Genomic DNA, 17458 nt, shown 5'->3' on the forward strand with positions numbered 1-17458 from the left:
CATCCACCGGAGGAGCAACTACTTCTGTAAGGGGGCGATCGCAGGAGCTGGTTCCAAACATTCAGCCTGCATTCAACAAAGGTGTCCTGAAATGCAGATCCTGCGATCAACTATTTACCTTTGGGGAGCAAAGTGTCCTGCTCATGGTTCGAGCATTGGAGAACCATCGCTGACGTTCCCAGCCCTAATTTTTTTTGTTTTTTTTGCTCCTGTTGAGCAGTTTCCATTCCCTGTTTTTGTTTCTGTTCTAAAAAAAGAAAAAATAAGAAAAAAATAAGTTATTTTCAGAACTACCTCCAATTTTCATCAAAGAGCTTTGGGGCATATTATCAAGGGGGTTTATCTCCGCTTTTTTGGCTTTAAAAGCCAAGAAAGCGGAGATAAAATTATCTCCCTATTACCTAGCTGTCGCTAACACCAGTTAGCGACAGCTAGTAGGAGATAGCGACCATCTTGGGCCCCACTTTGCATGTCAGTGATATTTATCACTAATGATATGCAAATTGGCGTGCCAAGATGTTAGCGACTGAAAACAGTCGCTAACATCGCTATCTCCTATTACCAACTTTTGGAGATATTCGCGCTAAGCGCGAATATCTCCAAAAGCTAACACCTGCCCTGAGCAGTTCTTAGCCATGTTATCCAATGGGAGGTGGATAACATGGCTAAGAGCATTAGCTCGGTAATGCATGAATATCGCTGACCTTTCAGCGATATTCATGCATTGCGGCGATTTTTATTGCATTTGCGATAAACCTTTGTTATACCAAGGTTTATTTGCGGTAAAAATCGCCGCAGCGCAGCGGTAAATTTTTGTCTCTAACCAAGCAATAGCGATAATTATCGCTATTGCTTGGTAATGTGCCCCTATATTCTAAAAAAAATGAAAAAGAGTAAGTGAAGTGGAGTGCATTGATAATGGAAAGGAAAATGAGTAAGAAAGAACAGAAAGGTATGAGAGAAGAAAGGAAGTGAAGTAGGGGGACTGAAAGAAGGTGAGTGTTGGGAAGGAAAGTAAGGAGAAGGAGAGTGAACATGGGGAATGTGGATATTCAAAGAAAATTTTGAAAAGGAACGGGGGTGTGGAAGGGTAAGAAAAGATGCATTGCTGGAGTTGCATCATTTTTGTGACACACTCCAGCAATGCATCACATTTGCGCTTACAGATACGTCTGAAATACTGACGTATCTGTAAATACTTCCGACATAATATGTCATATATTTAATATGACCCATGACTAGAAGACTGAAGGCTGTATCCCTGAAGACTCGGTCCCGTGGGGAATCATTGGTACTGGAACGACCGTTGTGGCTGCACTTCTCTTCCTGCATTTCTCTTCCTGACCTCGCCGCACCCGCTTCGCGGTTGCCACTTCGTGCTCTGGGACAAAGGCACTCAGGACGTTTAGAAGGAGCTGAGGTCCGTGGGCTTCTGCTGGAGGTGTGCAACAGGGCTGCGAGCGTTGCAGGGACTCCATCTCCCAGGAGTCCCTGCCTGACCTAGAGCCATCACCTGGTCCTCTCTCCCTGTTGCTCCGCCTACAGCCCACCTGAGGGGATTTCAACCATCAGCCTGCTCTCTCTTTGTGGCTGTATCCCTGAAGACTCAGTCCCATGGGGAATCATTGCTGCTGGGACGATCATTGTGGCTGCACTTCTCTTCCAGCATTTCTCTTCCTGACCTCGCCGCACCCGCTTTGCGGGTGCCCCTTCGTGCTCTGGGACAAAGGCACTCAGGACGTTTAGAAGGAGCTGAGGTCCGTGGGCTTCTGCTGGAGGTGTGCAACAGGGCTGCGAGCGTTGCAGGGACTCCATCTCCCAGGAGTCCCTGCCTGACCTAGAGCCATCACCTGGTCCGCTCTCCCTGTTGCTCCGCCCACAGCCCGTAACCCCGCTACTTATTGGTTACTGCATCCCGCTGCGCGGGAGCGTCGCCGGGCGAAGCCCGGGCCAAGGGCGGGCCCGTTTGTGCCCGTTCATGACCGATCTTGACCAGACCGGGCCCCCCTCTTGCTTCTGCTGCCTCCCCCCGCTATTCTTAGTGTGGGGAGATGTCTTGTCGCGAAACCAGGAGCAAGTCTTCCCTAGCCGGAGCGGCCATCGCTGGAGGTATGGAGAAATTCCTGATTAGAGCTAATACCCTAATTGACACTGAAATTAACGTCCTTCAGAAGCGTTTATCTAAGGAACTATCGGCTCTCAAAAGATCTTCTTTGGAACTTTAGCTAATGCTAATACCCCGGAGCGGCCCACAGAGACTATTAACAATGCTGTGGTTGGCCCATCATTAACATCTACAGAGACCAACCCGACGTTACTTGACCTGGACATTTTGGTTAACGAGATTCTGCCAGAAATTGATATGGTCCTGGATACTAATGTACCCACTTCTTTAGATCCCGTTATTACTTGTGATACTTTGCCAATTGGGGTTAAAGCAGGGGCCGCAATCAAAAGCAAAAGGCCGTATAATACGAAATCGGGTGGCAAATCTAAAACAGCGAAGCATAAACATGATATCCCCAACCCCCAACCAGGTCTATCCCAACCCATATCTAGTTTGGACTTCTCTTTAGAAACCCTGGGAGCCCTCTTTAAATCTTTTTTATTCCCCTTAGAGTCTAAATTGGAACGTATAAAACTCCGTCTCACTAACATTGAGAAATCTTCTGCTGCCATATTAGCTAGATCCCCCAAGTCTAACACTCCCTGTAACCCCCAAATCATCCCCACTGACCTAGGTCTTCCTTTAGTGAAGGACGCCGCTCCCCCTTTATGTCCCCCAATGGGCAATCTAGCCCTGATTCAAAATAGCAACCCTAACATTCCCCCTTTGCTACCTGTAGGACCAGCCCAATCTATGGCCACTACCAATGGGGCCACAACCAATGGCCATATAGCTTCCCCGCCTCCTGATAAGATTGTCCCTAGACCACGCAGGCCTGACCTGCCCCCAGAAGCTAACCGCTTCATGGTAGTTTTGGCTGGAGTCCCTCCACTAGAAGTCGGAGAAGCCGAAAATTTTCAATCCCTTAAAAGTAAAGTCATTAGATGGCTGAACTGGAATAGACCCCTCCCGGCCCATCTTCATAATGAAATTATCTTGGTTAGAAGGGCACCTTGGCTGGGTAAAACCAGAAAGACTATAAATGGGGACTGTATCACGGTGAGTTTTAGAGACCCTAGGACAGTCTCGCACATATGTGCCGGTTTTAATAGATCCTTCGATTCCACCATCCAGACGCTGCCAGTGTCTTTTTTTCTCCCCCTAACCATATGTACCATGACCACGGCCGAGATAACTGGACGAGGGTTGAGCGGAGGGGCAGATTTCGTGGGTATGAAGCAAGACCGGTATTGTTGCCTCCGGAGACCCATTTTTGTGACTTTAACCGATTTAGTTGCCTTAATGGTTTAGATGGTGTCGACTGACTACCCACGTCCTATGTCCTAATCCCCTCCCTCTCTGCTACTGGTAACAGTTCTGTAGCTGCTATGAGCAAAAGTACTTCTAACGATTCAGCACCCGTAATACCCCCCACCCCTACCCCTGCACATTTACTATCCCAGGGAGCTGATCCCCTTGTCACACTCCACCCTCCAGTATCCACGGTCTCCCCTGTTGTTGTTGTTATCATGCTGTCATTAGAACTCACTAGGGCACCAGAGGCTATAGAACCAACTACATGCACCTCCGGCTTCAAATTTGCCAGCGGAACATTGCTGGCTGGAGCCGGCAACTGTCGTCCTTAGGCTAGAGTGAAACCCTATCCCAGTATGATGTCTTATGCTTACAAGAGACTTGGGTAACAACTGACATCGCCTACGATGGATTTGTGTCATATAACAACCCGGCACAAAGGTCCAACATGGGCAGGGCTAAAGGTGGGCTAGTAACGCTACTTTCTGTGAACCTCCCTGTCCGTGTGAAATCGCATCAGACTGAGTTTTCACTCGCAAATTTTAAGCATGGAACACAAAAGGGGTCACGTAACCTTGTTGATTAACCATTATAACAATCTGTTCAATGCTTCAAATACCTCAGTCGTGGATGAGTTGGACCTAGCAGTGAGAAATATCTGCAAAGATATCCATAAACCTTTTGATATCATCTGGGGAGGGGATTTTAATATTCGTACTTGCCCCCACTCATTTACTAAAGTATGTGGGTATGACGGGGATAATGGGGAAAACCGGGCACATTTTATACACTCACCTTATGGCGATTCCCTCAATTCCCTTATGCTTAACCTGGATTTATTGATACATTCCCCGGCTTTAGATAATGCGGGTAACCCTGTACCGACATTTGTAGGAACGAACATGGCCTCTGTTATAGACCATTTATTGGTCTCTGTACACATTGTTCCAGTCTGTTTGGTTCCGATCGTTGTAGATTTTGGAAGCAGCGACCATAATGCCATCACCATGTCGACATCTATTTGGGGCTCCCCGGTTAACGCCCAGCACACAATAGTAGAAGACTTAACCCCCTCTAGGCAGAATGGTATCCGCATCAAATGGTGTGGGGATAACCCTGAAAAGCTGCAGCATAGAATTGTGGGAGCGGGTTCTGTAGCGATACTTAAATGTTTGGACTCAGATGCTTCCCCCCAGTGCATTATAGCTGATTTTGAGGAATTGGGTACCATTATAAAAAGTTCTCTTACTATCACCAAAGGCATAACGAGGAAGGCAGCTGCCGGCTGGTTTGATAGTGCGTGTACTAAATATCTCTAAGATCTTAAGCGGGCTCTTTCTTAACAACCCAGAGACAGGGAGGCCATTACATACCTCAGGCTGACATATAAAAAGCACCTTACATGTAGAAAACAAGAGCTAAGGGAGCTTGCCTGGGATGATTTGACAGTAAGCTCTTTTGGAACACGGTCAATAGCCCTTTTCTTGTAAAGGAAGATTTTCCTACATTATCATCACAGGTTAGCGAAGATAATTGGGTATTATATTTTACTGGAATTTTTGACCAGGCCGGGGAAGACTGTGCTAGCTCTTCTACCGCTCTTTATGAACCTAGGTTATCCTTGGGTATTACTCTCCAAGAAGTTGAAATTGCCATTAGTAAGAGCAAAGGGGGGAAGGCACCGGGACCAGATGGGGTCCCGGTTGACCTGTACAAATCCAACCTGGCACTTTGGAGCCCGCTCCTGACTCAGGTGTTCAATGCATCAGTCAGAGATAGTACACCATCTACCTGGTCTGAATCCATAATCCTACCGATCTATAAGAATGGAGATAGAGGAGAGGCTAAGAACTACCGCCCTATCTCCCTTCTGGATTCCTCACTCAAGATTATGAGCAGGGTCCTACTAGCGCGATTGGAGGAATGGGCGGAGGACAATAAATTTCTAGCAGAATCTCAATATGGCTTCCGTAAGGGTCTTGGGACAATAGAACAGTGTATTAATCTCGATCTCATCATCGGGAAATACACTAAAGCGAAACAGGGCTCTTTATTTCTCTGTTTCGCTGATGTCTCAAGTGCCTTCGATTTAGTGGATCATACTTTGTTATGGTCCACTGTATTGGAAATGGGAGCCCCAGCAGCAAGAATTTACTTCCTGGCCAGACTTTATAATAAATTATCAGTCCGGATCCGCTTTGGCCAGGCAGGGGAATGTACCAGGAAAATCAAGGTTAAATCAGGCATAAGGCAAGGCTGTCAATCGATCAATCAAAGACATTTATAGAGCACACTACTTACCCAGAGGGTCTCAAGGCGCTTGGGGGGGGGGGGGGAGGGGGGTGCTGCTACTGCTCGAACAGCCAGGTCTTGAGCTTCTTCCTGAAGGAGAGGTGGTCTTGGGTCAGGCGCAGGTCGGTCGGGAGGGAGTTCCAGGTCTTGGCGGCCAGGTAGGAGAAGGACCTTCCTCCTGTTGTCGTTCTTCGGATGCGGGGGACGGCGGCGAGGGCGTGACTGGCTGATCGGAGGTGGCGTTTGGGAGCGTAGAAGTTGATGCGGTTGTTGAGGTAGCTCGGGCCGTGTAGGGCTTTGTGTGCATGGGTGAGGAGACGGAAGGTGATTCTTTTGTTGACGGGGAGCCAATGCAGGTCTCTCAGATGTCCGGAGATGTGGCTGTGTCGTGGGATGTCGAGGATGAGTCTGGCTGAGGTGTTCTGGATCCGCTGGAGTCTCTTCTGGAGCTTGGCGGTGGTTCCGGCGTAGAGGGCGTTGCCGTAGTCCAGTCGGCTGGTGACGAGGGCCTGGGTGACCGTCTTCCTGGTCTCGGTGGGGATCCACCGGAAGATCTTCCGTAGCATGCGCAGGATGTTGAAGCACGACGAGGAGACAGCGTTGACTTGTCTGGTCATGGAGAGGGAGGAGTCCAGGATGAAGCCCAGGTTGCGTGCGTGGTCTGTCGGTTTGGGTGCGGTGCCCAGGGCGGGGGGCCACCAGGAGTCGTCCCAGGCGGAGGGCGAGGAGCCCAGGATGAGGACTTCCGTCTTGTCTGAGTTCAGTTTCAGGCGGCTGGTCGTCATCCACTCGGCTACATCTTTCATCCCTTCGTGAAGGTTGGCTCCTTCACCACTGGCGGCGGCGGGGTCGTTGGTCAGGGAGAGGATCAGCTGGGTGTCGTCGGCGTAGGAGATGATGTTGAGGTTGTGTTGGCGTGCGATGGCCGCGAGGGGGCTCATGTAGACGTTGAAGAGGGTGGGGCTTAGCGAGGATCCTTGAGGGACGCCGCAGATGACTTCGGTGGCCTCTGACTTGTACGGTGGTAGACGGACTCTCTGTGTTCTTCCGTCGAGGAAGGAGATGATCCATTCCAGTGCCTTCTCCTGGATTCCGACGTTGCTGAGGCGCTGCACTAGGGTGCGGTGGCAGACAGTGTCGAATGCCGCGGAGAGGTCTAGGAGGATGAGGGCCGCTGTTTCTCCGTTGTCCATCAGGGCTCGGATGTCATCGGTGGCAGCGATGAGGGCAGTCTCGGTGCTGTGGTTGGCTCGGAAGCCAGACTGTGAGGGGTCGAGGGATCCATTCGTCTCGAGGAAGGCGGCCAGCTGTTTGTTGACGGTCTTCTCGATGACTTTGGCTGGAAACGGGAGGAGCGAGATGGGGCGGTAATTCTTGAGTTTGGTGGGGTCCGCTGTTGGTTTCTTTAGTAGAGCGCTGAGTTCGGCGTGCTTCCAGCTCTCCGGGAAGGTGGCGGTGTCGAAGGAGGTGTTGATGATGTCCCGCAGGTGGGGTGCGATGACAGCGTCGGCCTTGTTGAAGACGTGGTGAGGGCAGGGGTCGGTCGGAGATCCGGAGTGGATGGAGTTCATCATGCGGACGGTGTCTTCGGTGCTGATCGGAGTCCAGGCGCGGAGGGTGGTGGTGGGGAACGTTGCTGCGGTCGTGGCATGCGTCGGTTGAATGCTGAAGCTGTTGTGTATGTCCGTGATCTTGTTGTGGAAGTAGGAGGCGAGGGAGTTGCAGAGGTCTTGCGATGGGGTGATGTCGTTGTTTCCGGCGTTGGGGTTGGAGAGCTCTTTCACGATGTTGAAGAGTTCCTTGCAGTTGTGTGCGTTGTTGTCCAGCCGGTCCTTGAATGCAGTTTTCTTGGTGGCGTGGATCAGTTGGTGGTGCTTCCGGGTGGCAAGCTTGAGGGTGGTCATGTTGTGCTTTGTTGGTTCCCTTCTCCAGACTTTCTCAAGGGCTCGGCAGTTCTTCTTGGAGCTCTTGAGTTCGTCGGTGAACCATGGGGCTTTCTTGCTGCCGGGTCTGCTGGGCGGGGTCCTCAGTGGGGCGAGTTAGTCCGCGCAGTTGCTGATCCACTTCGTGAGGTTGTTGGCGGCCTGGCTGGGGTTCGCTGAGCTGGCGGGAGGGTGCTGGCTCGGGGAAGCGGCGAGCTGGTCGGCTGTGATCTTGTTCCAGCTTCTTCGGGCAACCTGTTGCTGGTGGTGGTGGATCGTCGTTCTTCTGAAGGTGAAGTGGATGCAGCTGTGGTCCGTCCAGTGGAGTCCTGTGGCGTGGCTGAAGGCGATGTCTTTGCTGGATGAGAAGACGGCGTAGAGTGTGTGTCCGGCGAGGTGGGTGGGGGTGGACACCAGCTGCTTGAGTCCGAGGTTGGTGAGGTTGTCGAGCAGGGTGATGGTGTTGCGGTCGCTGTTGTTCTCCAGGTGGAAGTTGAGGTCCCCCAGGAGGATGTAGTCAGCGGAGGGGAGGGCATGCGGGCTGACGAAGTCGGCGATGTCCTCGCTGAAGTGTGTGCGTGGTCCCGGGGGTCGGTAGATCAGGGTGCCTCTGAGGGTGGTCTTCGGGTCGGCCCCGTTACTTTTCTCCCTTTTTATAAATTCTATGGAGTCCGAATTGAAGAGGGTACATGCAGATTCTCCACAGGTTGGTGGTCACCCTGTCCCGGTTCTGCTATATGCAGATGACACGGTTCTACTCTCGCGAACTCCGAATGGACCCCAAAATCTCATGAAATTTTTTTACGATTTTATTAAGGGGAGAAAATGAAAAATAAATAACTCTAAGACCTTCATTATGGCCTGCGGGAAACAGATGAAACTTTTTAAACCTTTCCATTTTAATAACCATAGAATTGAGGTAGTGGACAAATTTTGTTATCTTGGCATAACTTTTAATAATAGAGGGACTTGGGCATCTGAGATTTTAAATGTGAAGGCCAAGATGGGCAAAAGCTCCTCAGGAGTATTCCGCTTTGCATCTAAACTAGGTAGTTGTCGCATCCCTGACATGTTAAACATATATAGGCATAGATGCGCATCTATTGCCTTATACGGCTCAGGTGTATGGGGCTACTGTAACCACAGGAATTTGCAAGTTCCAGAGAACATGTTCCTTAAAAGGCTCCTATGCCTCCCCTCCTCGGCATCCACTGAACTGAGTCATAGAGAGGTGGGGTTGGACTACCTTACTGATCTAACGGGCCTGAGACCCCTTATGGTCTGGAGGTCAATTTGGGCAAAGGATGAGACTGGATTTACCAGGCAAATCATTTCAGACTGCCTTCGGTTGGACAATGCTCGCAAGATCCCCTGGCTAAATTATGTCTTATCTTCTTATAGTGAAATTTTCAACCTTGATATTTTTGAGGAGCCCTTGAGCGCTGTCACTGTACCCAAAAAGGAGCTTAAAAACGTTTTTCTGGGGACCAAATCTAATTTGCGTTGTGTCCAATGTAGTCACTTTTCAACCCATGTTTTCTACCATTCCAACATGTCGGTTGATTCGGGCATGCCTATGTATTTAAAAGCTATTACCAAACAATCTCACCAGTTTGTTCTCACTAGGTTGAGATTAGGCATTGCCCATAACCTGGTGGCCTTCCCACAGATGACAATTTATAGCCCTACCCCATGCCATTGTGATTGCACAACCAAGCAAAGCACACTGCACTTTATGCTTATTTGCCCTCTTTACCTGCACCTTCGTTTATACTATCTCAAACCTGTTTTTAAGAAATATTCTGTGTTCACTACTGCCCAAGCGATGAAATTGTTATTTGCACTCGATACTTTGGACATCTGTTTTTTTACTGCTACCTTTATTCTAAAAGCTGTGTCCCATAGGAAAAGCCTGGTGTTTTAACTCTGGTCTTTCTGTTAATATCTGATTGTCTGGCCAACACATTTGTTCTCAATTGAGCTGCTTTGTTTACTGTAATTTGTGTCGTCTGTTCTGTATTTTATTCTGTTTTTTAACACTGTATGCTTTTATGATTGTTTTTAATAATCGAATAAAGCTTTGAAATTTTAATTTGACTGAAAGCCTCATTTATGAGGCCATGCGTCACTTTAACGCCACCGGTGCGTCACTTTTTGTGACGCACCAGTACTGTAAAAAATGCACCTTATTCAGTCATATTTACAAAGTGACGCATCTAGGTAGATGTGTCACTTTGTAAGCCCCTGCGCCACATTATACCTCAGGTGTAATGTATGCAAAAGGGACGTATTGACGCAAGAAAGGGTCGTAGAGGTGACGCAGTGAAATCTATGAGATATCACTGCGTCACTTTTATGACGCTGTTGCGCCCAAATCTTGTAGCTGTATCACAACAGGCGTAAGACTGATGCACCCCCTGTTTCGAATGTTTACAGACACCCGTGAGCCAATCAGCTTTCCGCGCGCATGCCGCGTAGCATGCCCGGTGCGCTCCCCGGTGCGCGTACCGGGGCGCGCCTATAGATATATATTTTTTTTTTACCTAAATTACTCAAAATCCACTGGAGCACATATATTGAGACATAGCAAAGGCACATCGGGCTACCAGTCCCTACAATTTTGCCAAGTTTGGTGAAAATCCATTCAGCCGTTCGGGCTAAAAGTGAGTTCGACCGCCCTATGGAAATTAACATGGGGAAAACGTGTTTTGGGACCCCCCTTTTATCTTGGCCCCCCTTTACGAACCCCCACCCCAAACTTTCAGGGAAGGACCGGAGCTCCGCGAGGCAAATTTGAGGAAATTTTCAGGCAGATTCGTCAACCGGCGCCAAAGTTTTTCCAAATAGAATTTTGAGATTTTGTATTGAAAAAAATCCTAACTATAACTACCTACTGGCGACCGCCAGTAGGTAATATATATACTGGGCGGCCCACATAGGGTATTAGCGCAAGTGATTCACCTGGGGAGGAGCATCTGAACACCTATCAGGACGGGGTAGGGTATTCTAAACCCGTGATTGTGTACCTTCATCCTGATCACACTCCGGGCGCTGAAGAAAGCTATGACGCAGAAATGCATCCGCCATTCTGTGTGAACTGTGAATAAATGCTGGCTCCGAAACTTCTCCTGTGTGGCCTCTGCTCTTTCTTCGAGGGAGTTTGCTTTGACATTTTTCTGCGCAGTTCCAGTGCTGCGCTTAAGAGGCCCTCGCAGCTTCAAGTTGGCCCTGGTTTGCTGGACACTGCTTCGGCGGCTTTTCGTTTTTCTCCAGGTTGCTGGATCTGCCAAGGCCCACCTTCAGGCACATGAAGACAGGTGGTGGTGTATGCGGTCACTGACTGCACTGTGGCAATGTGTATACACACACTTGCCCACGCTGAATCGATCCCTGATGTCTGGAGGGTGCTGCAGCGTGGGGACCAGAGGGGAAAGCAGAATTCGCACTAACACGTACTTTGGAGTTTTGTGCTTAATTACGTTGCTGTTCCACCGTCGCAATACCCTCCCATCAAGAACAAAACATTTTGGGACATGTAGGCGCCTGCCACTGGGTGGCCCACATAGGGTATTAGCGCAAGTGATTCACCTGGGGGAGGAGCATCTGAAAACCTATCAGGATGGGGCAGGGTATTCTCAACCCGTGATTGTGTACCTGCATCCTGATCACACTCCGGGCGCTGAAGAAGGCTATGACGCTGAAATGCATCCGCCATTCTGTGTGAACTGTGAATAAATGCTGGCTCCGAAACTTCCCCTGTGTGGCCTCTGCTCTTTCTTCGAGGGAGTTTGCTTTGATATATATATATATATATATATAGCAAACATGATCCTGGCTCCTCACAATTGCTTGCTGCGGCCAAACAGTACGGACCACAAATGGGTCTTGGTGCCCCTCCCCTTCTTCATCAGTGGTAATGAACAGTATATTCATTTCTTTGCATTTGCATATATGATGTATTCCTTTTTGATGTTTCATATCTTAGTTTCACTTGTATTTATTAATAAATGTAAACAGTTAAAATTTGAAACAGTGAGAATCAGCATTGTGACCGGAAGCATCTCATGTACAGTGTAAATAACATGGGTTTTGCAAGGTTAAATATATAGACAATTGGCTCCTTAAGTTTTTGAATACAAGCTATTTGCTCCCAACCTACACAGTACTTTTTGTGGTATTTTCCTTGGCACCTAATCACATAAATGCTACACGTGTTCAGCATGGAAAATGTCTTACTCCGCAAAACTGTCAATGAACTTATGACTGTTCATGTTTTTAAAAGGTATTCACAGCAGTGGGCCTTGTTTACAGCTTGTTAGATTCCAACATTCGTAATAATTGCTCGTAAATTAAAGGCTCTGTGATGAGCAATAATTGAAGGTTTGGAAAAACTTTTCAAAACTAGACAATATAGAAATATTTTTGAATTACGATTTTGTAGTAGATGATGCCGAGTGTAGTTGGTTGCAGATAAAACAAAGTTCAGTTTAAATAAATATAGTATAGGTTCTAGTTTTCTATTTTTTAATAAAAAGTAGCACGTTCAGAACTGGTCTTAGTGGAGATATATGTTTATTCTTTGGTGAGCTCATCTTTCTGAGATATTTATTTTTTAATATAGTACCACTAGAGAGATGACTTGAGTATGGGTTTAACACAGATTTCGGCCTTTTTGCAAGGCTGCCCAACAGACCAGCAGTACATTTTGACTTTGTACATGGTGTTTCTTTGGATTACTTGGGCATATTTAATTTTACTTGTTATGACATCTGATCTATTTGGAAAATCGGAAAAAAACATCTTCCTCCATGTTTTTCAAATAGGCAGTAAATGGTTAGTCTAATTGTTCATACTGTTAGGTTGTTTGAAATCCTCATTCCCACAATCCACTTGTTTCATGCAATATTAGGTTAGCAGCATGTGGCTAAATAAACAACATGTGTGCTCACGTTGTGCAACCCACTGAGTTATCCCTGTAAAGTGTAGGCTTCAGTTAGCAAGTGTGACTTCATTTTGCATTTCGTAACCTCCATTAGGCTGCTTAGACTGTGCCCGAGTTAGGCCTCGCTGTCAAATCGCTTGCCTCTGCAGAACACTGAATTTTGGTGTTATTTTCTATGCAGCTCAAGCTAAATTGCTATTGAATAGGTTGTTCTGCCCTGCCATACTTATCTGAATGTGTAGTTACTGCTCCCACATTAGGAGATGCGGAGACTTGGCACTGTGACCTTGGAGCTTTGGGAGTGTGTACCCGGCAGGTGTTAGCTCGTCCTACTGAGCCTCTTTGTTCATGTTCGGCCTGGACCGGTATTTTTCTATAGTGGGTGTGGTTGTGGGTTTCACTAGAGAAATGATTATTCATTGTAGACGGTTAGGGGGCCAGTCGCTCGGTAGACATCTTAGAGTGCAGGTCATGATGGACTCTGCAGAGTATTGCAAATAAAACTAACTACTTGTATTCTCTATTGTCTGACCGACTCTTCATTCTTGGGAAGGCATAGCAGGTGGTTGTAAGTAACCCCCTTTCAGTAGGCACCTGAGCAGGGACCTTGCAAGGTGATCTGCAGGGTTGGGGTGCATCTGGTCGGTCGGGCGAAATCTGGGTACCCCACACAAAACCGAGTTTGGTTCTCGCAGTTGCTGCACCCCTCCTGGTAGTCACTGGCTGGGGTCCTGAGAAGGCGAAACCTTGGAGTTGATCATTTGGGTATGAAGAGTCAGCAGTGAAGAATACTCTGACTCAACCTGAGAGCACTAGGTGAGTGACTTGATTCTTGGGCAAATGGTGCCATTCGTGAATGGCACGAGCCTGCGGGCTGTGCCTTGATACAGTCTCTTGAACGGCACAAGCTGACGGGCTCTGTCTTGTTCTGTTCTGGTTTGGACTTGGTGGGTTTGTGGATAAAAAACAATTCCAAATTGGCGTGCATTCCCCGGTATAAGATCTCGCAGGCAGGAGAAAAGGCCTTATTGCAAAAAATTGAGTTTTGATTAAGTCTGGTGTGGTTGAAGAAACAGTGGCCAATGTGTGTAATAGCCCTATTCTTCCTTTTCTTAAAAAGACACACTTGGACTCTTCTGATGCTCACCCTACCGTTTTTACTGTTTTGTGATAAACCTCAGAGAGGTAAAAAAAATAGGGTTTCCCCAGCACCCTGTGGTCCCAGACATTACTAAGATCCTGACAATGATTCCCCTATCCACCAAATTTGTTCGGTTTTGCAATAGTCGGTCGGAGCTTTAAATTCCACTGTGCTCCACAAGGCTATACAGAAAGTCCTAGCATTTACAGCCACGCTTTGAAGGCTCAATTGGACTCCTTGGAACTTCCTCCTGGTAATGTTCTGGTAATGTGCTGTTGCAGTACGTTGATGATCTTCTTGTGGCTTCGGACACTGAGGATGGTTGCAAAGAAGCCACAGTTAAATTATTGTTGCATTTGGCGCATTATGGACACAAGGTGTCACTTTAAAAATGTCAATACTGTCGACAGGAGGTACTTAGGTAAATTCCAAAGAAGCAGATGAGCAACAGACTAGTTGATCAAAAGAAGCAAAGTCAGATAAAGTCCGCTCAGCACATCAATAGGATCGAACGAACCAAAATCATGTCAGCGGGATGGTACCACAAGTCGGTATTAAATTGCGACCAATGCATGCCTCCTTGATAAGCGGGCCATAGAGTTTTACCTGGTCGCGTCTCTCGATCAATACTGGTATTACAAAGACAGGATTGTAAGTGACCATTGTAGTTATAGGTTTGGCCAATTCTTAAAGCCCTGAAGAAGTTCTCCTGGCAGTTTGCCATTTGGAACAAAACGCATTGGCTGCTTCTTTTTAGAGAAAGGCATAACCTGAAATGATATTAAAGGATTAAAAGAATCTATAAAGAGACTGAAAGGATTTCTGGTCACGTGCACTGCTGTTTGAAAATCACCTACTTAGGTCACCTCCTGTCGAAGGAGGGTCACAGACTAACACCTGAACGCATAGCTGCTATTACTAATATGCCTGTTCCACAGACGCCTCGTGAGGTCCGCGCATTTATTGTGATAATTTCCTTTTGCCGGCATTGGATTTCTAATTACTCTCTACTAAGAAAACCCATTATTTTCCTGACCACCAGTGATGTGCATGAACCCCTGCCTTGGACACCTGCATGCCAGCTAGCTTTTGAGCAATTAAAGGTGGTGCTTTGATCTGCTCCTGAGCTTGGTACCTCTGATTACCAAAAGCCTTTTGTTCTTTATGTGCATGAGGAGAACAGTTGCGAGCTTTCTGTCCTAACACATGGTTTCGGTGGTAAGCAGAGAACCTGCGCCTACTTTTCTGCCATGCTTGATAATCTCGCCAGAGTGCTCCTAAGCTCTCTGAGAGCTGCTGCGGCAATGGCAGTTTCTATCAGGCAAATGCCAGGGCTCGTTGTTGACACTGATCTCACAGTAATGGTTCCTCATGCTGTTGATACGCGTCTTGAACAAGAAAAAAAGACAAAACACCTTACCAGTGCACGTCTTACTGGATATGAACTGACTTTGTTTGCAACGAACATTACCATCAAATGATGTGCCACTCTGAACCCAGCCACGTTACTATCCCTCCCTTCGGAAGAAAAGGACAATGATCTCCATGATTGTTTGTTTTGGACTGAGGAAGAAACGAAAGGACAGGTAGACCTGACTGATGTTCCCTTATCTGAACCCCCAAGGGGGACTATATGTCAATGGCTCCTGTTTCAAGTTACCAAATCGCACCACCATCGCAGCCTATGCAATTATGACGTTACACACTGTAGTTGAAACATCCTGTATTCTTCAACAATCAGCCCAAGCTGCAGAGTTGGTTACCCTCCTTAGGGCTTGTGAGTTGAGTGAGGGACTGGCTGTTAATATCTACACTGACAGCCAGTTCTCCTTTGGAGATGTCTGTATTGACACTTCCTAATAAGTTAGCAATAGTAAAATGTAGCGCTCATAGTCATCACAGATGATGTTGGGAGAGGGAATGCGTTTGCGGACCCGACAGCCAAGGAGACAGATCGATCAAAGATGAAGAAGATGTTTGCGGAAGGTCCCGCTAGGTGGGTCCCAAACAAATGGAATGTTTGAGAACAAATTGAAAACTATCAGGGAAATTCAGGCTGAGGAAACTGTGGATGAATGGCAATGTGGGAGGAGAGAAAATGTCTTTTGGACGAGGATGGGTGTTGGACTGACTTGTCGGGAAAGGAGCGATGGTTGCTTCCTAATGCATATGTGCTCCCTGTTGTGACCATGGCCCATGGTCCAGCTCATATCAGTTTTAAAGGAATATGTAAGCTATTGGACTCAGTATTGCAGAATGATAATATCACTAAGGTAGCCACACATCTGGTGAAGCATGGTATTATATGTTTGAAGCATAATCCTTGCAAAGATACCCCCCACGCCCACTGGTTACTTTGCACTGCCTTCCTTCCCTTTCTAGGTTCTCCAAATGCATTTCATCGAAATGAAATGAGTGAAGAACCTAAAGTATATGCTGGTAATGATTTGCGCATTCAGTAAATGGATTGAGGATTACCCCACTAAAGAGAATACAGCTATGGCGACAGCAAAGGTACTTTTATAGGAGTTCTTCCCGCGATATGGATGGCCACGTGGGATTTGGAGTGACAATGGAAATCACTGCATTTCAGAAGTCATTGAATTGGTGATCAACAGCTTGCATATTAAGCAAAAGTGTGATGCGGTCAGCAGGCCTAGGTAAGAAGTACAATGGTACTCTCAAGCTGAACCTAGCAAAGATTCACGACAGCACGGGATTGTGATGGCCAGATGCATTTCCCATTAGCCTCGTTGTCTACCACAGCTACAGCGCACTCTAGAACAGGGCTGTCCCTGTACGAGGTGGTCTTTGGGCAACCTGCTAATGTCTGGGATGTCCAAAGACCCAAGCGCTTCTCCGAAATAGAGTAGCCCTGCTTGTGGATTATTTATATGAGTTGTCTGTAGATCTCTGTACTGTTCACTAACAGGTGCATGCCGCATTGCAGCCAGTACCAGAGTGGCCTGGGCACTGCTTACAGCCCGGCGACTATGTTTTAATACATAGAAAGAGTTGTTTGGAGCAGAGGTAGAAGGGCCCTGCCATAGTTTTACTCATCACCCGCACCGCTGTCAAGATAGACGGCAGAAAGCACTGGATACACGCCTCTCACATGAAGTAGGTGCCCCTACCGCTCCCGTATGACAGCTGGGTTAAAAACGGCATCACCGATCAGGAGTGTGAATGGGTGCCATGTTTTGTTCTCTTCTCTGATGCCCGATTGAGGTGGGCACAGATGGATGAGGAGAGTGACGCAGCCCTGTTTGAGGTGGTCCCCCTGGAGATAAGGGCTGCCTCGGATCACTCTGTCCCCAATACACCAGACTCTGAGTCGCGATGCCCATCTGATTCGGAGTTTCTGCCCCTTTTTGTTGATGAAACAGTGCTTGGAGCTGCCAAATACAATTTGAGGCCCCAAAAGAAGGACATGCACCAGAGAATCAGTCTAGGAGATAGGGAAGGACTTGAGATTAGGGAACAAGTGCTGTACCTAAGGTGCCTGTATTAGACTAGTGTTAACAGCACTGGTGCACTGCCCTGGACACTGGACAGGATAGTTGAGGGTACTTGCCAAGGAGAGATAGCGCCCTATTCTGAAAGAAGAGGATTTGTTTTTTCAGCAAGTGCTGCAATTGCGCAGCTCCTCCGTGGAAGTATTTCATAACACTGTTGTTGATGAAAAATAGGAGCCTGCCAGTGAGGCTCTAGACAGACACTGGAAGACAGTTGCCCCTCTG

This window comes from Lissotriton vulgaris, chromosome 4_1 (assembly GCF_964263255.1).
Source record: "Lissotriton vulgaris chromosome 4_1, aLisVul1.2, whole genome shotgun sequence".
Lineage (NCBI taxonomy): Eukaryota > Metazoa > Chordata > Amphibia > Caudata > Salamandridae > Lissotriton > Lissotriton vulgaris.